Source organism: Hyla sarda, chromosome 8, assembly GCF_029499605.1.
Source record: "Hyla sarda isolate aHylSar1 chromosome 8, aHylSar1.hap1, whole genome shotgun sequence".
NCBI classification, from domain to species: Eukaryota; Metazoa; Chordata; class Amphibia; order Anura; family Hylidae; genus Hyla; species Hyla sarda.
This window is the reverse complement of record NC_079196.1, coordinates 196,702,526-196,728,318: the sequence shown is the minus strand read 5'-3', so window position 1 is coordinate 196,728,318 and position 25,793 is coordinate 196,702,526.

Here is a 25,793-nt window from a genome sequence, read left to right as displayed (position 1 = left end):
GGGTATACACGCGCACGCAGCCTCATTTTACCATGGATATTTGGGTAAAAAACTTTTTTTACCCAAATATCCTTGGTAAAATGAGGGTGCGTGTTACAGGCCGGTGCGTGGTATACCCCAATAAATACGGTACTATATTTGGCCGCAATTTATGAAACTCATTGCGCTTTATTGATAAATTTAGCGCATCTGCGCATAATTTAGAATTTGGCAAAAGGGGTAAACTGCTTCTACCATACACAAATAATGTTACATTATTGTGTATGTTTATATATAATTTACATGAGATATATATATATATATATATATATATATATGTGTTACTTCAGCTTCTTCTTACATTCAATATATAAGATCCAGAGCCTTCATTCATTATTCCCCGTGTAACGTGCACAATTCCGATGTCTTCCCATAATTATTGTCCCGTGGCTAAATAAATCATTTTCTATGTCACATATGCCGGAGGGAAGCGAATGTTCTATTATGACATTTGGTGAATCGGGATTCCGTCAATGTTGACCAAGCCATGCTGACTGCAGATACAATCTAGATCGCCACGGGTCTTGTCTTTATAAATGGCCATTTTAGCCTTTCTGCTGTCTCCAGTGTCTTCGGCTGTCCAGACATGCTGGGAGTTGTAGTTTTGCAACAGTTGGAGGCACCCTGGTTGGGAAACACCGGTTTAAGACTTTGACATGAACAACCACAATTTTTCCTCTGAGAAAAACACCAGGATCAGGCAGGCTCTTGGATCTTGTTGGAGCAAACAGTTTATTTACCCCACAATGCAACGCGTTTCATGGTAAAACCGCTTCATCAGGCAAATGCAGAACATACATGCAGAATGCAGAAAAACACCAAATGCAAAACATACATGGCGTTTCTAATGGCGTTTTTTCACTCCCATAGACTTCTATGGGAGAAAAATGCCACGGTTTTGACAAAAAAAAAAAAAAGGCCAGTGGCTCAACATACTGCGACTTTGGAAAACCGCCAAGGAGCTGAAAAATGCCAAAAGGATAAATAAAAAAACAAAAAAAAGAACTCCAAAATGAAAAACGGCAAGTGAAAAATGAATTTTGAGATTTCTCATTGATTTACAGCTAACATGCGGCAGATTTGGCGTTTTTCTCTGCGTTTTTCTCCTAAAAAAAAAAAAAATAGAGTCTTAGCCTAAAAGTGTCTTATAATTACATAAGGAACAATATATGAAAAGTTTAAGTTGGTGACAGGTACTTTTTAAGAGTGGTTGTTTGGGGACACACCACCCTGCAACCTTAATTTACAGTTATGTAGTGGACATTGAGGGTGGAAGCCAAATGCAAGACAAATTTCCCTCCTTCAGCAAAGGTTGGATATTGATCCCTGACTCCTGAGCCTGTAATACTTGTACTTTTAAAGTAGTACTCAGAGATATAAAAACGTATCTCCTATACTAATGATAGGGGATAAGTGTCAGATCACAGGGGGTCCAACCGCTGGAACCCTTTGTGATCTCCTGTATGGGGCCCCAGCTCTACTTTTAGACCACCGCACAAAGTGGTGTCCAACACGACCCCTCCATGCAGCTCTATAGGAGGGCCGGAGATACCCGAGTGCAGTGCTCCGGCTCTCCCATAGAGATGCATTGAGGGGGCGTGTAGGCCGCAGCGGAGGTAGCAGCCCTGCTGCTGGGTTGTTGCCCTCCTACGACCTCCTCCACGGCTCCTGGTAGCGCCTCCATGCTCTGGACACTACGCTGACAGACACAGCAAACCTTCTTGCCACAGCTCGCATTGATGTGCCATCCTGGATGAGCTGCACTACCTGAACCACTTGTGTGGGTTGTAGACTCCGTCTCATGCTACCACTAGAGTGAAAGCACCGCCAGCATTCAAAAGTGACCAAAACATCAGCCAGGAAGCATAGGAACTGAGAAGTGGTCTGTGGTTACCACCTGCAGAACCACTCCTTTATTGGGGACCATGTGATTTCACAGAAGTGTCATTGACTTGGAGTTACATTGTGTTGTTTGAGTGTTCCCTTTATTTGTTTTTTAGCAGTGTAGTTGAGGCATAGTTTACTCCCATGCAATGATCCATCATTTTAGGTCATGATGCCATTTACACGTATTTAAAGCAAAGAGAACATAAAATAGTATGTGCCCCCCCAAAGCATATTGATTTAATTCACCTGCCTCTCGGCTGCGCATCTTCTCTCGTCTCTATTAAAATAGATGCACGTTATGAATATGTAAACACCTTTTTTTTGTTTGTGATTTGCGTGGCATTTGCGTTACCCTGATTATTCCCGCCTGTCACCAGCCCGTAGACCGGAGAGAATTTCCATTTTTAAGTTGCAAAAACAAGTCTGAAGGTAATTGCTGCAATTATAACGGGATCATAATGAGGAGACAAAAAGAGCCCCCCCCCAAGTGACGCCTGTCAGATCCAAATGATAGACAGAAGGAGAAGACAAGCGATGAGCGGCAGTGCAGGTGGCAAACCGCAGCCGGCTACTTCACTGCGCTAAAACAATACAATAGTATGGAGAAGGAGTCGCTGTTAATTAAATGTTATTAAATATTTTTCATTGATATAGTTTAGTGACTGGTGTCAGTGGGAACTAAAATGAAGCGATCTTCATTAACTTTAATAAATATGTAGATCTACCTGCCAGACAGTTTGTAGAGAAAAAGGAAAGACACGAGGTGCTGGCGGCAATTTACAGTATCTACGCTTTGACAAAAAATATTGCAGACAAAGGGCGGACACTATGGCAAACATGGTTCTCCCCCATCACAGTGTTGGGTCAGGGGTAGTTGGCTTGTTTGCCCTTTCTGTCCTCTCTCCATGAACCTTGTACTGATTCCCGCTCCCTATTATTGCTATGGAAAAGAGTCCTTCACAGTTTATACAGTGATCCCTCAACCTACAATGGTCTCAACATACAATAGTTTCAACGTACAATGGTCTTTTCTGGACCATTGTAAGTTGAAACCAGACTCAACAATGTACAGACAGTCCAGATCAGAGCAACGTGTCAAAGGCCGGAAGAACCGACCAATCAGAATGAGCAATTTACTGGTAAAACCCCTGTATTACTGAAGTGCATGCACTGACTGATGTCTGGTAGCGCCCCCTACAGTACAGAGAGGTATTACATGTTCTGTACACTTTACCTGTACCAGGGTTACCTGCTCCTTTGGACACCAGCTGAGGGCGACTCCATTTTACTATTTTAGGACATTGCATGTACGGTACAGGACCCTGAAGAAGCTCCTGTCCTCTACATAGACCAGTGTTTCCCAAGTAGGGTGCCCCCAGCTGTTGCAAAACTACAACTCCCAGCATGCCCGGACAGCCTTTGGCTGTCCGGGCATGCTGGGAGTTGTAGTTTTGACACAGCTGGAGGCTCCCTGCTTGGAAAACACTGACATTGATTTACAGCTCCCAGCAGATCTTATTACTTTTATATGTAAGGATTTGCTTTATGTGTATTAGTTATCTACTTATTTTTCTTTACTCCTCACTTTTTCCTATTTTTGGATGACATTTTGGGTCTTTAGAACCAATTACCAGGTTTCCATAGAGTTATGGTCCCAACATACATTGGTTTCAACATACAATGTTCGTCCTGGAACCAATTAATATTGCAACTTGAGGGACCACTGTTGTCCAAGGGGATGGGACCAACCTTGACTGAGGGTCCTGTGGCGGGCACATGGGTTACCTCTATTCTGCCGGGAGGCCAGGCTTTATTTACAGCTCCAGGATCCCTCACATGGGAGGTACGAGTGTTTGAAGGCTATACGGATTTCCAAAGGTTCTTCCGCAGCATCATCACCGTAACCTCTATCATATAAGCACTTGCATAGAAAGACAAAAATCGGACGCCTGCACTCACCGCTGGGTATGGGACCCGAAGCTCCTAACCGGAGTCACCGGAGGACCTGGCTCGAGTCCTTAGGCTTGCGTGGGGCGCTTAGAGGTGACTGCCGGTGGGGGTCTCTCATATATACTGTGTCCCAATAGAAAAGAAAGAGTTTGGACGAGTTTGATGGCGCCAGATCCCAGGAAACCAATGAGCAAAAAGTTTTGGTAAAAACAAATTGGCTTTATTGGTACAAAGTTTAGGGGTGCAACACATAGGTTTCGAACACGGACCGGGTTCGGAACCTATGTGTTGCACCCTTAAACTTTGTACCAATAAAGCCAATTTGTTTTTACCAAAACTTTTGGCTCATTGGTTTCCTGGGATCTGGCGCCATCAAACTCGTCCAAACTCTTTCTTTTCCACTATCACTTCACTGCCCCGTACCTGGAGGTCACGGTGAAGGACGTTGATCCTCCTGGATCACATACATCAGCGAATCTACAGGCGAACAGAGGTGTTGTGCCCTAAGCAACTGGTAGCGTACACCGTACCCCATCTAAATAATACTCCACTAGGCGCGCACCTCGTCTTTCTCATATTTTCCCTCCTTGGGCATGAGGCTGATATGAAACCTCAAGAAGCCTGTACTCTGCATTGGGCCTGTCAGCTAAAAAGCGAGATAGAATAATACAAACACTTAGGGTGACTTGGTCTCCCTACATGCCTGGACTGTGTATAGATAAGCGCATGTCAATAAGTGGCTTTTGTGTACAACGGGCGCCTACCAGTAAAAATGTCACCTCAGGAAAGAGAAACTATAACTATTGACATAAAGGGCCGGTGTCACCTATAGGCAAGATAGGCAGCCGCCTATGGTGCCCTCTCGATGGGGGCGCCGCTCCATCCGCTGCATAAAAGTTAACTGTCTCCCTGTAAGCGCATGCAAGAAACCCCCCAACCTCCCTTCCCGTCTGGGTTAGTAAAGGAGTACAGCGCTGGCAGCTGCCCTATCCAAAAAAAAACCTTCCCCTCCCCGGCCTCACTACTGTGTAACATTGTGCAGTGCTCCTGGTATACAGGAGCACCACAGCGCAGACAGCCGCCCCAGCCAACCTTGAGTTGTAATTGTTTTTCAACAGCTGTGGGCACCCTGGTTGGGAAACACACACACTTATATATACATATACACACACAACAGTGTTTCCCAGGGTGCCTCCAGTAGAGCACAATCGCGACCTGGCCTCAACTATGCTGGCTTGGGCCCTTTAAAAATCATGAGCGCAAGCACTTCTGCACGGAGCACTAAGACATTAGGCTCCCCCCACCCCTGGAGTGGAGGTCGCGTGTCACCCCAGTAGGAAGAAGCTTACATGAGGAGGAGGTTTGTTACAGCGTGTCACCCCAGTAGTAATGTGATTACATGAGGAGGAGGTTTGTTACAGTGTGTCACCCCAGTAGGAAGAAGCTTACATGAGGAGGAGGTTTGTTACAGTGTGTCACCCCAGTAGTAAGGAGATTACATGAGGAGGAGGTTTGTTACAGTGTGACACCCCAGTAGTAATGTGATTACATGAGGAGGAGGTTTGTTACAGTGTGTCACCCCAGTAGGAAGAAGCTTACATGAGGAGGAGGTTTGTTACAGTGTGTCACCCCAGTAGTAAGGAGATTACATGAGGAGGAGGTTTGTTACAGTGTGACACCCCAGTAGTAAGGAGATTACATGAGGAGGAGGTTTGTTACAGTGTGACACCCCAGTAGTAAGGAGATTACATGAGGAGGAGGTTTGTTACAGTGTGACACCCCAGTAGTAAGGAGATTACATGAGGAGGAGGTTTGTTACAGTGTGCCACCCCAGTGGGAAGAAGATTACATGAGGAGGAGGTTTGTTACAGTGTGTCACCCCAGTAGGAAGAAGATTACACGAGGAGGGGATTTGTTACAGTGTGTCACCCCAGTAAGAAGGAGATTACATGAGGAGGAGGTTTGTTACAGTGTGTCACCCCAGTAGTAAGGTGATTAGATGAGGAGGAGGTTTGTTACAGTGTGTCACCCCAGTAGTAAGTAGATTACATGAGGAGGGGTTTGTTACAGTGTGTCACCTCAGTAGTAAGGAGATTACATGAGGAGGAGGTTTGTTACAGTGTGTCACCCCAGTAATAAGGAGATTACATGAGGAGGGGGTTTTGTTACAGTGTGTCACCTCTGTAGTAAGATAATTACATGAGGAGGAGGTCTGTTACAGTGTGTCAACCCAGTAGTAAGGAGATTACATGAGGAGGGGGTTTGTTACAGTGTGTCACCCCAGTAGTAATGAGATTACATGCGGAGGAAGTTTGTTACAGTGTGTCACTCCAGTAGTAATGAGATTACATGAGGAGGAGGTTTGTTACAGTGTGTCACTCCAGTAGTAATGAGATTACATGAGGAGGAGGTTTGTTACAGTGTGTCACTCCAGTAGTAATGAGATTACATGCGGAGGAAGTTTGTTACAGTGTGTCACTCCAGTAGTAATGAGATTACATGCGGAGGAAGTTTGTTACAGTGTGTCACCCCAGTAGTAAGGTGATTACATGCGGAGGAGGTTTCTTACAGTGTGTCACCCCAGTAGGAAAGAGATTACATGAGGAAAAGGTTTTGTTACAGTGTGTCACCCCAGTATGAAGGAGATTACATGAGGAGGGGGTTTGTTACAGTGTGTCACCCCAGTAGTAAGGAAAGTACATGAGGAGGAGGTTTTGTTACAGTGTGTCACCCCAGTAGTAAGGAGATTACATGAGGAGGAGGTTTGTTACAGTGTGTCACCCCAGTAGTAAGGAAAGTACATGAGGAGGAGGTTTTGTTACAGTGTGTCACCCCAGTAGTAAGGAGATTACATAAGGAGGAGGTTTGTTACAGTTTGTCACCCCAGTAGTAAGGAGATTACATGAGGAGGGGGTTTGTTACAGTGTGTCACCCCAGTAGTAAGAAAATTACATGAGGAGGGGTTTGTTACAGTGTGTCACACCAGTAGTAAAGAGATTACATGAGGAGGGGGGTTTGTTACAGTGTGTCACCCCAGTAGTAAGGAGATTACATGAGGAGGAGGTTTTTTACAGTGTGTCACCCCAGTAGTAAGGAGATTACATGAGAAGGAGGTTTGTTACAGTGTGTCACCCCAGTAGTAAGGAGATTACATGAGGAGGAGGTTTGTTACAGTGTGTCACCCCAGTAGTGAGATTACATGAGAAGGAGGTTTGTTACAGTGTGTCACCCCTGTAGTAAGGTGATTACATGCGGAGGAGATTTGTTACAGTGTTTCACCCCAGTAGTAAGGTGAGCACCAACAGTGGAGCACCACCAGAACATGCTGGCGGTAGGATTGCGCTGAAATGCGCCGTCTCATAGATGGCAATGCATTTCCGTACGGACTCCGCAGAAAGAATAGACATGAATTTAAATTTCTGTGAACAGTGCAGAAGATAGAATTCCGCACAGAAATTTCATCATGAGAACATGAGACTTATACTGAAATAAAACTGGTGAATATAATCACCAAGGACCTAGGGCAGTGTTTCCTAACCAGGGTGCCTCCAGCTGTTGCAAAACTTCAACTCCCAGCACTAAGGCTTTCCGGGCATGCTGGGAGTTGTAGTTTTGCAACAGCTGGAGGCACCCAGGTTGGGAAACACTGACTTAAAGGGGTACTCCACCCCTAGACATCTTATCCCACCACTGTGCCTGATGATTGGTGATGCAGGGGACGGAGGATCGTGACCTCTTGGCCCCGCCTCCTCATGCCATCACGCCCCTCCCATAGATTTGCATTAAAGGGGGCCGGGCCGTGACGTCACGATCCTACTGCCCATTATGATCGCAGTTCTTATGATCCCTCTAACCAGCAGAGCTCACAATCTAATTCCCTATCTCCCAGCCCAGGATCAGATTTTCGTTAAAAAAAAACAATTAACCTAACGTTTTTTTTTTTTTTTGTATTTTTTATATTTTTTTTGTATTTGCTTTTGGGAATCACAACTTAGACTTCCAGATCTGTAGATGCCGTAAACTCTTCATATCATTTTAATTTCCCATCAGCCATAAGATTTTGTGATATTTATCCTGGTTAAAAAAAAAAACACGCCTTATGTGTTTACCTTAACAAATTAGCCGGAACCAGGGGCAGCTCAGAGCCTTTTCCCGAACAGCGCGAGAGGAAACCCACTGTGTTGGGAAATATCAGGCTTCTTCCTTTCCTAAAGCATAATTAAAAAAAACACAAACTCCTGTAATAAACTGTTAATTATGGTTTACGACGGCGGTAATCCCCCCCGATTCCCCCCCCCCCTCTGATCCGTCATTAGCTGCAATTTTGCGCATCAAATAGTTTAATGAGTCGGCGTAGTAATCCTCTCCGCATCACCTTACATCCGCTAACTAGCCAATGGCACATATAATTATCCGGTGATAAGCACGGCTGTGTTTACGGCAACACGATCGCGTAGAAAAACAACAACTAAAATACCGTAGGCCATGCATCCAAGTGTAAAGTGTGCACAGAGAGGCAGTGTGTCAGCGTTTAGACGGCAGACAGGCTCATGTTTATCAGCGTCAAGTTAAAACGCTTCTGACATTTAAATCGAGTCATTGTTATCGAAATGGGCCCCCCCAGACCCTTCCACACTGCCCCCCCCCTGCCCCCCATCCCATCCCTGGCCTTCCTCAAATTGTTTAATTTCCATTCATTTCGGCAGCACAAACGAAAGGGAATTTGACAAAAGTAGAACGGCAGGTTTTATTAAATCAACCCAGAAGAGAGATGTTATCTGGGGAACTTTTATCAGCCTTCCCAGATACGGCGTTTCCGTCAGCGGCTTTTCTTTTTAAAGTGAAGGGGAAGACGGTAGAAAAAACAAGAAAATGAGAGATTAAGTGAGTCTGGGTCTGTCGCTTCCCGGGGCTGCCAGTCAAAGACATCAGAGTTCTTGGCCTTATCAGACGGGGAGATCCTCAAAGACGAAGGCAGGGGAGGGAGGAAAGTTGTCTTTGCTTAACAGGTAAGAAGCAACTAGAAGACTCTAAAAAGTTTTCATGTTTTTTTTGGGGTGAGTTATTTTTGTCCACCTCCCAGAAAAGCATTGGAAATCTTGATGCACTGTGTAGAGTCTGTCATTGGGTTCTCCTTAAAGGGAATCTTTCATCATTGTCACTATCTTGGTTGGTACAGGTTTGTAGTGAGGGTGACACTGATGATAATGATACTTACCTAGCCCCCATCTGTCACTTCTGTGGTGTCGGACGGGGGTAATGTGTGTAACCTTATCGTGACACCAGGGCATGGTTGACCTATACACCACCCGAGGTAGATCAGCTTCACCTGTGCCTTACAAGGGGCAAATAATCACTTGCTTTACTGAGCTTGGAAAGATGGTACAATCCGTTACAGCTCAGATCAGCGTGAAGGACTTGCAGGGTGAACTTATCTGCTTGCTGGGACTTATAGTTGATAGTGCTGTACATGACTGACTTGACTTGTATGCAGCCTAAGCTATACTGGAGTTACTTGGACTTGACTAGCTTGCTGGACTTGACTTGTACAATATCCCCAAGACTGCAGGCTTACCGCAAGGCTTTGACTTTCACCTCAGTAGTGGGTTTCACTTGTAGTAGATGCTGGACTAGGCCTCAGGCCTCCTTTCAAATCCACCTCACAGACTTCACTCATCACCAAACTGTACCTCAGAACAATCTCGCAGAACTGAACTCTGACCTCTAGCTACAGAACTGTATATAAGGGGACAATTTAGAGCCTTCCCATTGGGCAGATAAGTCACATGTTCACCTCTGCATCCTCCCCTTAGCAACAAGGTCCGTGACAACAGGTTTTCTTAAGGTAACAAGTGCATAGAAAATACAATACATTAACCCTTATATGGCATTGCATAATATAGTGCATTGCAGAGGGTTCTAAGGAGAGTGGGTCCAAGACGGACATTGATGCAGCATCTGCCACACAGGATGGGCAGGAGTACAGAAGAGCATGTGATTCTGTACTGAGTCACCACACTCCTTTCGCATGTTATCCTCCTAATTCGAGCACAGCCAGGCTGAGCGAAGAAGCAGCAGCAGTGACTTCAGCATGCTCCTGGAGCGCCACCTATGCACCAAGCCTGCCCAAATAAGGAGGATACAGGGTGAACAGAATAACTGTGGCTAAGGAATTTTCTCTCCAATTGTCTAAACTTATCACAGTATTGGGAGTTATATATGTATAGGCTGCTATATTGTGTGTCACGTTCCAACCTCTGCTTACACTGGGGTATTATGGATGTGCAAGGATTAATAAATTGCTCTTTACTGTCACCACTGGTGAGCTATATTTGTAAGGATGTATGAGAAATTAAAGGGGTACTCCACTCCCCAGTGTTCGAAACATTTGGGTGCGGGATTTGGGGTTGCCGCGCCCCCTCGTGATGTCATACTTCTCTCCTCGTGACATTAGGCCCTGCCCCCTCAATGCAAGTCTATACGAGGGGGCGTGGTGACCCCCGAAGCCTGCACCAGTGGTTCAGAACTAAATGTTCCGAATGCTGGGGAGTGGAGTACCCCTTTAAACACGTGACTTCCCTAAGCTAGTTTTTATATAGAAACTACAAAAAAAAAGTCAAAGGTAGGAGTCTCCCTCTCTCCCCAGAGAGCCGAAATCAGTCCTGTCTAGTCCAGCCCTGACTCCTGTCAGTTTGTCAAGTCCAGTTTCAGTTGCTAAAGTCTAACATGAGTCAGATCTGGGTCAGTCACGGTGATCACGACAGCATGTGGCAATGTTACCCAAGACTGTCTCCAGTTCACTCTGGAGGGAATTCATCTCTAAAATCCTGTTCCTCCTCCAAAAGTGAGAATTGTCTAGTCAGAAGAGGGAATAACTGAGCAAGGACTCTTCTGCCAACACTTAACACTTTGTGGGCTTCCAGCCAGAGTTAGTGTTGTGTTGCTATCATGTCATGATCATCTTTAGCCCTGTGATAGGGCACCATACTGCACTTTACCGTAAGTAAAGTCTTCTCAGGAATCAGCACCCCAGTCAGCTGATCTGTGTAGGATTATCTACCTGGACTGTACATATATCTCCAATAGCAACACCTAGACGCACATGGCACATTTCAGAGACTTTCTGACAGTAGAACTGCTTATAAATCAACTCAAATGGAACTGTAACCAAGTATCTATCCTAAAAATTGGAACTTTGGAACCCTGTGCTGTAAAAATTGTCCTGATTTTGCACAGTGAAGCTTAGTTAGGGTAACCCCTGTTTTGAAGTTTCCACTGTGTGAACTGTCCCTATTACACGCACCACCCCACCAGATATTTCACTCAGGTGTATCCCAGGGTCAAGGAAAGCTTGTGCAGACCTCTATTTACATAGGTTGCATGGGCTAACAGGGGGCCTACAGGGTCAGCAAGCCTAAATGAATATTAGCCCTGGACTACTCCACCCATCCTTCTCGTAACACTACGCTTGCTGTATCGGGTAGAATTTACATAGGAAAAATATGGTTCCCTTGGGAGATGAAGCAATGACACAGGGTTCTCTCTTCTGTGATCTTTCAAAGTCTGTGTCATTTTCTGCCACTTCAGTATCTGCAATAGGCAAACGATAGTGTATCAGCTGTGTCTGGAGCGTTCCGTTATTGTAAATCCAGCATGACAGCAGGCATCACACATATATGTGTAGCTGTAATGGGTAATAATAATAATCTGTGTTAACCATATGTGTGTGCGTTAGAGTGTGAAATTCAATTATACTGTACCTAAAGGCAAAGAGTAACAGGTCAGAGGTCAGGAGGAGCCAAAGGTGATGGTCACAGGCACTGGACCATGACTGAGACAACCAAGGGTCAGCGCGTGAGGCGTAGCAGGGGCACCAAGTAAGAAAGAGCCCCCTCAGGGCTATGCCGGCCCTACCAAGGCTAACCAACATTGAAAAAATTAATTTAAAAAAAACATAAGGGGCCCACTGCTGCCACCACCTTCCTCCCACATATCATAGGTGCAGTACCATGGGCTCAGGGAGAAATCTGTCTGTCACCTCTATGTGTAGGGCAATCCTCCCTGCACCAAGTGTTTAAGGACCTTCTGGTCACATGACCCACAACTGTACAACAGGAAGAGGACTGGCAAGTAAGAGGTGTGGGTATGATGATGGCAATGGAGGCAGCTATGGCACATGGACAGTAGAGGCAGCTGGCAGGACAGGCACGGCACAGGAGGATAGCGGAGTTCCTAAGACGGGAAGTGCCTTAGCAACCAGAAAAGAAACATTGCTGGATGCGATGGCAGTCAGAGATATTTGTTGTTTTTTGTTTGTTTTTCTCCAAGTCGGCATTCCTCCTGACACTGCGGTGCATACTCCCCCAGAGACGTATTTCCCAGAGTTAAAAAGCACTGGTCTAGTCTAACCCTGGTCACATGGACATAACTAAATCAATATCAAGTTTAAAAAAAAAATGTTTTAATTGTAATTTCTTTTTGGGAATGGACAGTTTCTGGCTATTTTACCAGATACACATAGATTTTAAAATTCCCTCAACTGAAAAAAATATCATGAAATACAACGTATGGTTCCAAGCTAAAGAATAAAATGTACAGAGCAGAGGAGATGTAGTAGCGTGGACTGAGGAATAATCTTACCAAACCATATATTCTTGTGACAATTCGAATGGCTCTGAAGTCACCAATGACAATTTAGTGTATTTCTGCTCTGCGCTCCTGAAAACCGAAGGTAATGACCTTACTCAACTTTACCCAATGTCCTCTCTGCTGCACTGAGCTGCATAACAATCTTTAGAAGCCTAACAATTTAGGATTTCAATTCCCGTGGCTCAATGAAGCCGTGTCCTCATTTTCCACCATGTTGATAATGTTTTGTGTGCTGCGAATGCTGATACTCCTTCCCTCCGTACGCTGTCCTACCAAGCCAGAGGTCTGAAGAGGTTCAAAGTTACCTTGAAAAGGGCATAAGATAGAAGAAACCCACAGGGATGAGGGAAAAAAAACACATTTTTACTAGAACAGTCAGTATGGAGACAATGGAGCTAATACATTATACATCATAGATTAGAACATAGAACTGGTCAATGAGAACTATAAAGAAGATAGTCAGTCTCAAACTAGGTCCTTAACTAGATGTACATACTGTAGCAGAGATGTCTATGGAGGTAACTCTGAGAGCACAAAGTCAATAGGAAAAACTATATTGCAAAGCTGAGCTTATCATTAAAGGGCTATGGCAACTAATAATACTATGTGTATCCCCTATCCACAGGATACCTTGGGCCCCCTGTGATCTTGAGAAAGGGCACCCAATTCGCACCTTAAAATGAAGAGTGAGTCACATATATGGCCACCACTCCATTGGTTGTCTATAGCATTGCAAAGATATCCAAGCACAACACACAGCTATCCCAGCATCGCAATTAAAGGAGCAGAGGTGTGCATGATTTCTGCTCCATTCCAGGGTGCAACTCAGGTACCCTTTCTCAAGATCACAGGGGATCACAGCATTCGACCCTTTTCCTGTGGATGGGGGATAACTAATATTAGTTGGAATGCCTCTTTAAACTAAGATATTATGTAGGTCGGGGCAGGCACAAGACTCACTCACTCCTAGATAGACGGATCAGCCCAAGGCTCAGAACAGGATTCTAACCTCGGAGTTGCAGGATTAAACAAGGTCAAAACAGGACTGGAATACGCACAGTGTGAATTCAGACTAAGGCAACACAAAGCAAATGCAGAACGAACATACACTAATACCAAAACCCGACAAATTTACTAAAACAAAGCAGTCTAAAATCTATATATCATACAGGACAAATATGGTTAAAACTCAGGATATGTGTACTGACAGACATAGTGAACATCAAGCCAACATGGTCAGAATACAGGTCTAATCACCAGCCCAGAACAGCACCTGAAAAGGTCTTATATATCCTCCCAGTACTGAAGTCAAGAAGAGTTAACTATTTCCATCCCAGGTAGAATTAACACAGAAACTGTTCATGCATAAACAATGTCTGAAGAAAATAAGAAGAAAATACAAAATACAGACAAACAGACATTACCTAACTCGCATTACAGGGTTTGCAGATAAACTCCTCTCTGAAAGGAAGTAAACTGTCTCTATAGTTCTACCTACTGTAGAGAGTTGCTCTGTAAGTCGACTTTCAATCAAACAAAGAACTTCAAAGAGGTTCGGAAGTAAATGCTCCAAACGCTGTTTTCGCGCTGCGGAGTTGGCAATGCACCCTCAACCACTGCTGAGGTAGCCGGAGGGCTTAATCAATCGAGCGCAGAGCACGCAGACCACTGTGGTTCTATGGAATCTATCTACTGATTCCTCCTAAAAGTGTAAAAGAAAAAATGAGTAAAAAGTTTAAAAACACACACATTAACACACATTAAAGAGTTACCCCCAGAAAATCCAGATCGCCCTCTGTGTGGTCCTCCATTCTGGCTTGATGGTTTACCACACCACCAACTAACAAAACAGATACTACACTTGATACACAGCAAAAATGCCAAGAAGTCAATATCTCCACCAAGTTTTTTTTTTTTATTCAAAACACTAAACAAACATCATTACATATACATGCAATGTACTGCGATGCAAGCTAAGAAGAAGCACATGGTAAATGAATATAGTCACCATACATAGCGCAAGGGTACAACATACAGCATACCGCATGCTACACTAACATTCCTGCACACATTATAAAACAAAGTCCAACAATAGATCCTTACAGACAGTGATATGGGTTGGGAAAAGAGGGGAGCTGGGAGAGGAGGTCACAGGCCCAAAACTTTACTGAAGGACAAACAAAACAAGACTGCCAGCAGGCATTGGGAGCCTCTAGATAACAGAAAGCTGTTTCTGAAACGCCACTAGTTTCCAGTGTAGCACTGAAGAGAGCACACTGGGCAAAGCTGGCTCACCTTTAAAGGGGTACTCTGCTGTTGTTCCAAACGCTTGGAGCGGGCAGCAGGGGGTCGGGACGTCACGGCCACACCCCCTCAATGCAAGTCTATGGGACTTGCATTAACCCCTTTAGGACATAGCGTTTTTCCATTTTTGCACTTTCATTTTTTCCTCCTTATCTTTTAGAAATCATAACCCTTTCAATTTTGCACCTAAAAATCCATAAGGTGGCTTATTTTTTGCGCCACCAATTCTACTTTGTAATGACCTCAGTCATTGTGCCCAAAAATCCACGGCGAAACGCCATTTTGTAACTTTTGGGGGCTTTTGTTTCTACGCAGTACATTTTTCGGTAAAAGTGACACCTTATCTTTATTCTGTAGGTTCATATGATTAACATGATACCCTACTTATATAGGTTTGATTTTGTATTACTTCTAAAAAAAAAATCCTAACTACATGCAGGAAAATGTATACGTTTAAAATTGTCATCTTCTGACCCCTATAACTATTTTTCCATGTACGGGGCGGTATGGGACTCATTTTTTGCGCTGTGATTCCAAGTTTTTATCGGTACCATTTTTGTTTTTATCAGACTTCTTGATCGCTGTTTATTCATCTTTTTATGGTATAAAAAATTTTGGACTTTAGAATCTTTTTTGCGTGTATGCAATTGACCGTGCGATTTAATTAACAATATATTTTTTATAGTTCGGACATTTACGAACACGGTAATACCACATATGTTTATTTTTATTTACACAGTTTTTTTTATGGGAAAATGGGGGTGATTAAAACTTTTATTAGGGAATCATCTTTATTAACTTTTTTTTTTCACTTTTTTTTTTTTTTTTTGCAGTGTTATAGCTCCCCTAGGGGACTATAACATGCAGTACATTGATTCAATACACTGATCTATGCCATTGCATTCCAAAGCATTGATCAGTGTTATCGGTGGTTGATTGCTCAAGCCTGGATTTCAGGCTTGGAGCAATCGCCAATCGGACGCGCAGGAGGCAGGTAAGGCACCCTCTTCATGCGTCCTAGCTGATCGTGACATCGCGATTTTACCGCAATGGTCCCGATCAGCCCGACTGAGCTGCCGGGAAACTTTCACTTTAGATGCGGCGATCAACTTTGATCGCCACGTCTAAAGAGCTAATGCCAGACATCTGCCTGAACTGTCATGTCTGGCATTAGCCATGGGTCCTAGCTGATGACAGCAGCCAGGATTGTGCGGGTATGATGCTAGCTCAGCTCCTGAGCTCATAACCCTCCCGTGCCGCAGCGCCGTTTATAAACAGAGTTTTGCGGCAAGGGGTTAAAGGGGTGTGGTGTGACATCACAACCCCAGCCTTCTAAAAGAATACTAAATTCTAAACAGAGATTGCGGGGATCTCAGTGGCGGGAACCCCGTGGTCAGACATCTTATCCTCTATCCTTTAGTTGAGGATAAGATGTCTAGGGGAGGAGTACCCCTTTAATGGGTTGGACATTGACTTACAGGGAATCTCCATCCAAAAGTTGGCACTAGTATGACAGCTTTCTTATTTTCCAGTGAGCATTCCCTGACCTGTAAGACTCCCAACACCTGTTAGTGGTCTCCACATGGAGAATCAGTAATTCCTAAGAGTATTTGTAAGGTTGTCAGTTTCAGACAACCCTGTCCTCATGCATATAGAGCATATAGTCATCCTATGTGACGGAGGAATTATTGCTTAGGGCTGCCTTGAGTGTAAGTAGCTGCAAAGAGCACTGTAAGTCACCCACTAGAACATCAATGCAGTATCAGATGGGTTCATCTTCAAGAACCCATTTAGATCAAAGAGGCTCTGTGGAGTTCCATGATCCCTCTATTATCTTTATAGGCACAGTGACTTACCTGTATTGTAGTGCAGCCTGGATAATAGTAAAGTGGCTGTGGCACCATCTTTGATCTGATCATAGCAACTTCATGGAAAGCTCGGTCTGTAGGTCATCAGACTTTAATTCAGAGGATGCTTCACACATGTTCATGGGCAGGTGCTGCTGAGTTTTCGGATGGGGCAGTTAATCTGCTCTATGTTGACTTAATATACATTTCCATGTCCAGTGTGGTGTTGAGGACAAGCAGGGAGACTTACCTTACCTTTTTTAGTCCTCTCTGGGGTCAGACAAGGCTTATCTCTTTGCTCTCTATTTTTGTTTGTGTCATAGAGCTCCTCATAGAGTCTGTGAATTCAAATAGAGAAAAACACAGACATGGTCGCACATCCACAACATGCACAATAATCTAAGGCTTCTCAGAAACATTCATTAAACGAACAGGTCGTTAGTGTACTTTATGATCATGAAGTGCAAGCCCGTTAGCCACGTTACGGCCACCTGTAAGTAGCGGGTCCCTAACATCCCTAGCATAAAATGGTGCTGCGGCGACGACCACCGCCCCCAACACCAGTGCCCACAGGGGGAATGACCCACTGGAAAAGCAGCTCCGATGCCACCTGAATCAGTCCCTGGGCCTTGCCTCCCCACAGACACGGCGCTGCAGCAGCAATAGACGCCGCGCAACACAGCATTCTATTTGAATTCACATTGTGTTTTCTATCCCCCCCTCCTTTTGTTTTTATTTGGTCAGCACTCTGCCCCTCTCCCTCAGCCCAGGCCTATATACATTGGCAGGAAGCTGCATAGGGCCCTATTCTTTCTGTCGGTTTCCCGGGATTTGACTGGGAGCACATGGTAAGTGAGCTTTTACACCTGTTCACACTGGTGCGGTGCTGTGCGGCGTCCATTGCTGCCGCAGTGACGTGTCTGTGTAGAGGCGTGGCCCAGGGTCTGTTTTGGGCAGCATTGGGGTTCTGCCGGTGGGTCATTCCCCCTGTGGGCAATGGTGTAGGGGCGGTGGTTGCCGCTCGATGCAGCGCCATTTTATGCTAGGGATGTTAGGGACCCGCTACTTACAGGTGGCCATGAGGTGGCTAGTGGGCTTGCACTTCATGATCATAAAGTACACTAACGGCCTGTTAGTTTAATAAATATGTTGCTGAGAAGCATTAGATCAAGGTGCATGTTGAAGATGTGCCACGATGTCTGTATTTTTCTCTATTTGAATTCCTCATAGAGTCTGTCTGGGAAAATCCAGAAGTCAGAGGGATCACCGCACCTGGACCAGGCTGTGTTACGTGGCTTGGAGTTGGCTACACATAGACAACGTGACCATCTACTGTGCTGAATTCAATTCAATGACAACCTTCGTCCAGACCTGTGAGTATTTATCCAGACTTAAAGGGGCACTCAGCACTCGTTTGGAACAAACTGTTCCGAATGCTGGAGCCGGTGCCGGGAGCTTGTGACGTCATATCCCCGCCCCCTCATGACATTACACCCCGCCCCCTCAATGCAAGTCTATGGGAGGGGGCGTGACATCCGTACTTGACATAGACTTGCATTGAGGGGGAAGGGGTGTGATGTCATGAGGGGGCGAGGATATGACGTCACGAGCTCCCGGCGCTGGCTCCAGCATTCGGAACAGTTTGTTCCAAATGCTGAGCTGCGGAGTATCCCCTTTAAGGAGCAAAAGTCAACTGCAAGAAGTCGGTGCCCCAAAAGGTCTACAGTATGACAGTCTTACATACAATGTCAAACTCTTCGAAAAAAGTATCTGTATATTTTGCAGTCAATATTTCAAGTCATAGGGTTTCTCCAGATCTTTAACATTAATTTCCGATCTTTACTATAGTAAATAGGGGAGTTGGGGTACCAGGCACAACTGACCAAATGAACAAGATGTTGGGCCTGTGTATACAAAGAAGCAGATTGCAAGCCCTTTGGCACCTACATTGAGCTAAATGGTGACTGTCTCAGAGGTCGTCCCCCACCTTTTTGCCCCATTCTTGATATGTAAGATTTGCAACCTATCTTAGTCTCACCACCATCTTGTCATTGACAACCTCTATGTAATGGAAATAATGACGATGACTTGGAACGTAAAGAACATCATAGCTATTGCTCTAGTCACTTAAATGCTGGGACCTCACTTGACTTCTAGAACAGTGGACAGAGTCTTCGATAGGATTGTCATATGTTACCATAGCAACACTAAGAACAATTACTGGTGGGCCAGAAAAAGTGTTTGGCCCTGTCTCGTCACCTTGGTAACAAAATGCTAAAAATCCCAGCACCGTTCTTTAGTTCTGTATTATTTTACAACAAACTGAATTTATACCTAAAAAAGTCCTATATCTATGGCTCCTGATAAAAGTAGCAGTCAAAAGGGGTAAACAGAACGGTATACCTACAGTACGCCAAAAGCGTAGCACAATGTCACCCCAATACACAATAAAATACAAATCAATATGTAAAAATATATCATTTTATTTAGTAAAAGGACATGACTCTAAAAATTGTACATGAAAAATACATATTCAATATATATATAAAAAAAAGTTAATCTCAGAGTAAAACAAATAAATGATGTAGCAGGACATAGAGGGAAGCAAAAAGAGATCCCGGTATATAACAAGTGTACGACACAGTAAATACCTTTGAAGTAAGGGAATATATGTGACAAATCTATATATATATATATATATATATATATATAAAACTCAATGTATGTGTGTATGTATGTGTGTGTGTATGTATGTGTGTATGTATGTATATATGTATGTGTGTATGTATGTATATATGTATGTGTGTATGTATGTGTGTATGTATGTGTGTGTGTATGTATGTGTGTATGTGTATGTATGTGTGTATGTATGTGTGTATGTATGTATATATGTATGTGTGTATGTATGTATGCATGTGTGTATGTATGTGTGTATATGTGTGTATGTGTATGTATGTATGTGTGTATGTATGTGTGTATGTATGTGTGTATGTATGTATGTATGTGTGTGTGTATGTATGTGTGTGTGTATGTATGTATGTGTGTGTGTATGTATGTATGTGTGTATGTATGTGTGTATGTATGTGTGTATGTATGTATATATGTATGTGTGTATGTATGTATGCATGTGTGTATGTATGTGTGTATATGTGTGTGTATGTATGTATGTATGTATGTGTGTATGTATGTATGCATGTGTGTATGTATGTGTGTATATGTGTGTGTATGTATGTATGTATGTGTGTATGTTCCAGCATCACGTCCAAACGGCTATAGATATTAACATGAAACTTGGCCACGTGTTACTTATATGTCAACAACAAACATAGGATAGGTGATTTAACCCTTACTCCCCCCCATTTGCCAGGGGCGGGGTTTATGTTTAAAGTCCCATACAAGTCAATGGGAAATATATGTTACTGCATAACTTCCAAATGGCTGGAGATATTTCCATAATACTTGGTCACATGTTACTTATATGTCCACTTAAAATATAGGATAGTTAATTTAACCCTTAACTACCCCCATTTGTGTGGGTCAGGGTTTTTGTTTAAAGTCCCAAGCAAATCAATGGGAAATGTATGTTCCCACATAACTTCCGTACGGCAGGAGATATTTCAATAACTGGTCACATATTACGGGTCGGGATAGGAGGTCGACATAGGAGGTCGGGATAGAAGGACAGGATAGGAGGTCGGGATAGGAGGAAGGGATAGGAGGAAGGGATAGGAGGAAGGGATAGGAGGACGGGATTGGAGGACTCAATAGGAGGACCGGGATAGGAGGACCGGGATAGGAGGTTGGGATAGGAGGTCGGGATAGGAGGTCGAGATAGGAGGACGCGATAGGAGGACGGGATAGGAGGACGGGATAGAAGGACGGGATAGGAGGACGGGATAGGAGGACGGGATAGGAGGACGGGATAGGAGGACGGGATAGGAGGTCGGGATAGGAGGTCGTGATAGGAGGATGGGATAGATGGACTGGATAGGAGGACGGGATAGGAGGACGGGAGAGGAGAACGGGAAAGGAGAACGGGAAAGGAGGACGGGAAAGGAGGACGGGAAATGAGGACGGGATGGGAGGACGGGATAGGAGGACGGGATAGGAGGTCGGGACAGGAGGTCGTGATAGGAGGTCACGATAGGAGGACGGGATAGGTGGATGGGATAGGAGGTCGGGATAAGAGGTCGATATATGAGGTTGGGATAGATGGACTGGATAGGAGGACGGGATAGGAGATTGGGATAGGAGGTCAGGATAGGAGGTCGAGATAGGAGGTCGAGATAGGAGCAGGTGATATGAGGATGGGATAGGAGGTAAGGATAGGAGGTCGAGATAGGAGGTTGGGATAGATGGATTGGATAGGAGGACGGGATAGGAGGTAGGGATTGGAGGTCGGAATTGGAGGTCGGGAGAGGAGGTCGGGATAGGAGGTCGGGATAGCAGGTCGGGATAGCAGGTCTGGATAGGAGGACGGGATAGGAGGACGGGATAGGAGGTCGGGATAGGAGGAAGGAATAGGAGGAAGGAATAGGAGGACAGGATAGGAGGTCGGGATAGGAGGTCGAGATAGGAGGACGGGATAGGAGGACAGGATAGGAGGTCGGCATAGGAGGTCGGGATAGGAGGACGTGATAGGAGGTCGAGATAGGAGGTCGGGAAAGGAGGACGGGATAAGAGATCAGGATAGGAGGTCAAGATAGGAGGTCGGGATAGGAGGTCGAAATAGGAGGATGAGATAGGAGGACGGGATAGGAGGACGAGATAGAGGGACGAGATAGGAGGTCGAGATAGGAGGACGGGATAGGATGACGGGATAGGAGGATGGGATAGTTGGTTGGGATATGACAACAATATATGAGGACTGGATATGAAGTCAAAAGCTTCCTCCTCTGTTTATTTTCCTTCCCAACAAGGATTAGGAAGGAAAAACCGGGCAACGCCGGGTACTCAGCTAGTAGTATATATAGAAGGCCGCTAGTAGTCGCAAGTTGCAAGTGCTCCACAATAAATAAATCACTACAAAGCAAAAACTAGTGCGAGCTAAAAATATAGAAACGGCACTGGTGATCACACAAATGGACTTCACTGCGGCCGGTGATTGGCTGAGCGCACTATGACCACCGGCAACCAGTAAGAGGATCGTGGTGGAGACCGGAGCCGGTTACCGGAGGCCCTGGGGGAGCGGAGGAAGGTATGTACATCTTAATTTTTTTTTACTAGTATGGGGGACAATTTTTATATTCTGGAGTTCTCCTTTGACAGTAACTGGATGATTAAATACCATGAAAACAAGGATTCTATGAGCAAGACCATGAGATTGTTGTACGTGGAGGGGGAGAAGACCAACCTTGAGAGAGGAGACAATTAGTTTCTTTTGAATCTGGAACGGTCTCCAATGATTATGAGGGCTGGGGAATGTTTTCTTGTGATCGTGTGAGAATATGCTGTGTATGTATTTTACAATAATATAATCTATGACGTATATCTAGTGTATAAAAGGTGGGTAGCCATTTTCAATAAACAGATCAGCACACTGACTTCGTACCAGCTATTCTATGTATTCATTAAAGGGGTACTCCGCTGCTCAGCGTTTGGAACAATCTGTTCCGAACACTGGAGCCGGTGTCGGGAGTTTGTGACCTCATAGCATCGCATGTCGCCCCCTCAATGCAAGTCTATGGGAGGGGGCGTGCTTGCATTGAAGGGCGGGACGTGACGTCATGAGGGGGCGGGGCTATGTCACAAGCTCCTGGCTCCAGAAGCTCGTGACGTCATAGCCCCCGCCCCATCATAACGCCACGCCCCACCCCCTCAATGCAAGTCTATGGGAGGGGGCGTGACATGTGTCACGCCCCCTCCCATAGACTTGCATTGAGGGGGAGGGCGTGACGTCATGATGGGGCAGGGCTATGATGTCACGAGCTCCCAGCTCTATCGTTCAGTACAGTTTGTTCCAAACTTTGAGCAGCGGAGTATCCCTTTAATTTGGCTTTTCTCATTTGGCCAAATCATACCTGTCATCCTAATTCGAGTCCACACAGGTGAGCTGTAAGTGGATGTTTATTCTGATCAAAATGGTGCCGATTACTCGGGATTGGAGAAGTGCTGAGAGGGGCACAAAGGGTAGACCCTCAGACCACTGGCGGTGTGTCGAGAACGGCTGCCGATAACAAACTAGAGAAGACTGCAGCTGTTGACCATTGATCAACCCCTCTTTGTCGTCTGTGCAGCTTTTTTTCGTCACACCCAAGGACTGAGGTAAGCTCGCTGTTTATATTCCAATCCTATAATGTTTAGGAAGAACCAGGAGGTCACACTGTGTGGTTGTATTTCTTAACAAAAAAATAGAAAAAAGTAGTTGTTCATGGAAATTGTGGAATGTGTAAGGGTGCATGCACACCACGTTTTCACTGTACGGCTGCCGGATCTGGCTGGGGGAGGGGAAAATCGTGCGCTCCCGTACCCCAGTCGGACCGGCGCTGAAATCCATTGACTTTAATGAGCCGACCGGAGTTACCATTTTACTCCATTCGGCAAATTTTTGACTCGTATCCAGTTTTCTGACCGGACCTCAAATGTAGTAAACTGTGGATTTCAGCACCGGTCCGACTGGGGTACGGGAGCGCACGGTTTTCCCCTCCCCCAGCCGGATCCGGCACCCGTACAGTGAAAACGTGGTATGAATGCACCCTTACACATTCCACAATTTCCATGAACAACTACTTTTTTCAATTTTTTTGTTAAGAAATACAACCACACAGTGTGACCTCCTGGTTCTTCCTAAATATTATAGGATTGGAATATAAACAGCGAGCTTACCTCAGTCCTTGGGTGTGACGAGAAAAAGCTGCACAGACGACAAAGTGAGGTTGATCAATGGTAAACAGCTGCAGTCTTCTCCAGTTTGTTATCCGCAGCCGTTATTGACACGCCGCCAGTGGTCTGAGGGCCTACCCTTTGTGCCCCTCTCAGCATTTCTCCAATCCCGAGTTATCGGCACCGTTTTAAACTGGATAAACAACCAATTACACAATGGATTTGGATTTAAGCGCCGATCCAGCTGGGGTATGGTTGCGCACGGTTTTCCCCTCCCCCAGCCGGATCCGGCACCCTTATAGTGAAAACGTGGTGTGCATGCACCCATAGAATAGTTGGTGTCTTGGAAATAGTTATTGTGGTGTATACTCTGGTCTTAGTGGGAAGTGTAACTTGTTGTTGGTTGAAAACAGAGGGAGAGGCAATCCTGAGGAAGATGTTGCCTACCGGTGGAAACTAAAAAAATAATTCTGTACGTACAGTGGATGATGAGGAACCTGATCCATTCCTGAGAAAAATTGAGCAGATGGAGGTTCTGTTCTGAAAATTGAACAAGTGAGAATCTTGTTCTGGAAAATATTGAGTAAGTGGTAAAACTTGCTCTGGAAATCTGAGGTAGAATGGGGAATTTGTTCAGTAAAGGGGCCAAGGATGGGCTGCATTCTGCTTGTGATATAGTGAGTGTTGTAGAAGGTAAATATGCTGTGAAGTGACTGAAGAAAGTTTTTAAGAAAGCAGGTATGCCCTCTGTAGGAAGATTGAAGTGAGTGAAGCTGTAGCAGCATGGCAGAAGATATCGTAAGGCTAAGTTTCCACTTGTTTTTTTTTTCCCCTGCGTTCTTTGTGAGAAAAAAATGCCAGAAAAAAACTCCATTTCAATTCCCTGCGTCTGACATTTGGGTAAAAAAAAAAAGGATGCAGTAAGGATGGGAAAAAATGCATTTAACAAAATGTTTTTCCCCCTCTATTTTTTAAGGTAGTACTACTACTCCCAGTATGGAACACACTGTTCCATGATGGGAGTAGTAGTACCTGTACTAATAGACATATCGCCCCGGGTGTCACTCCTGACACCCAATGCGATCGTCCAAAATATAGCAGAGATGCGGAGCGGCTCTATACAGCGCTCCCATCTCTGCTCTGTACTCCGACCAGTGATGTGAATAGAACATCATTCATTCATATTTTCCCCCCAGAGTGGGGATTGGCCGGATGGTTGCAGCCAATCACAGCTCTGAGGGATTTATGAATGAGTGGCCGGCCAGAGTATAGTGCGGAGATCAGAGCGCAGGAGAAAGCCGCTCCATCTCTGCAATAAATAGGACGATCGCATTGGGTGTCAGGAGAGATACCCGCAGTGATCTGTCCTTAACTGCAGGTACTACTACTCCCAACATGGAGTACACTCTGCTCCATGCTGGGAGCTGTAGTACCTGCATTAATAGACAGATCGCAGCAAGTGTAACTTCTGACACCTGTTGCGATCTGTCTATTAATGCAGGTACTACAGCTCCCAGCATGGAGCAGAGTGTACTCCATGTTGGGAGTAGTAGTACCTGCAGTTAAGGAAAGATCACAGCGGATGTCACTCCTGACACCCGCTGTGATCCACCTGTATAATGTATAGATGCGGGTGACTGCTCTACTATGGTCCCCTGCACTGCCGTATATATACAGTTGGGATCAAAAGTTTGGGCACCCCAGGTAAAAATTTGTATTAATGTGAATAAAGAAGCCAAGGAAAGATAGAAAAATCTCCAAAAGGCATCAAATTACAGATTAGACATTCTTATAATATGTCAACAAAAGTTAGATTTTATTTCTATCATTTACACTTTCAAATAACAGAAAACAAAAAAATGGTGTCTGCAAAAGTTTGGGCACCCTGCAGAGTTAATATCCTGTACTGCCCCCTTTGGCAAGTATCACAGCTTGTAAATGCTTTTTGTAGCCAGCCAAGAGTCTTTCAATTCTTGTTTGAGGTATCTTTGCCCATTCTTCCTTACAAAAGTCTTCCGGTTCTTTGAGATTTCTGGGCTGTCTGTCACGCACTGCTCTTTTAGGGTCTATCCATAGATTTTCAATTATGTTGAGGTCAGGAGATTGTGACGGCCATGGCAAAACCTTCAGTTTACGCCTCTTGATGTAATCCCCGGAGGATTTTGAGGTGTGTTTAGGATCATTATCCATTTGTAGAAGCCATCCTCTCTTTAACTTCAGCTTTTTCACAGATGGTATCAAGTTAGCATCCAAAATTTGCTGAAATTTTATTGAATCCATTTTTCCTTCTACTCG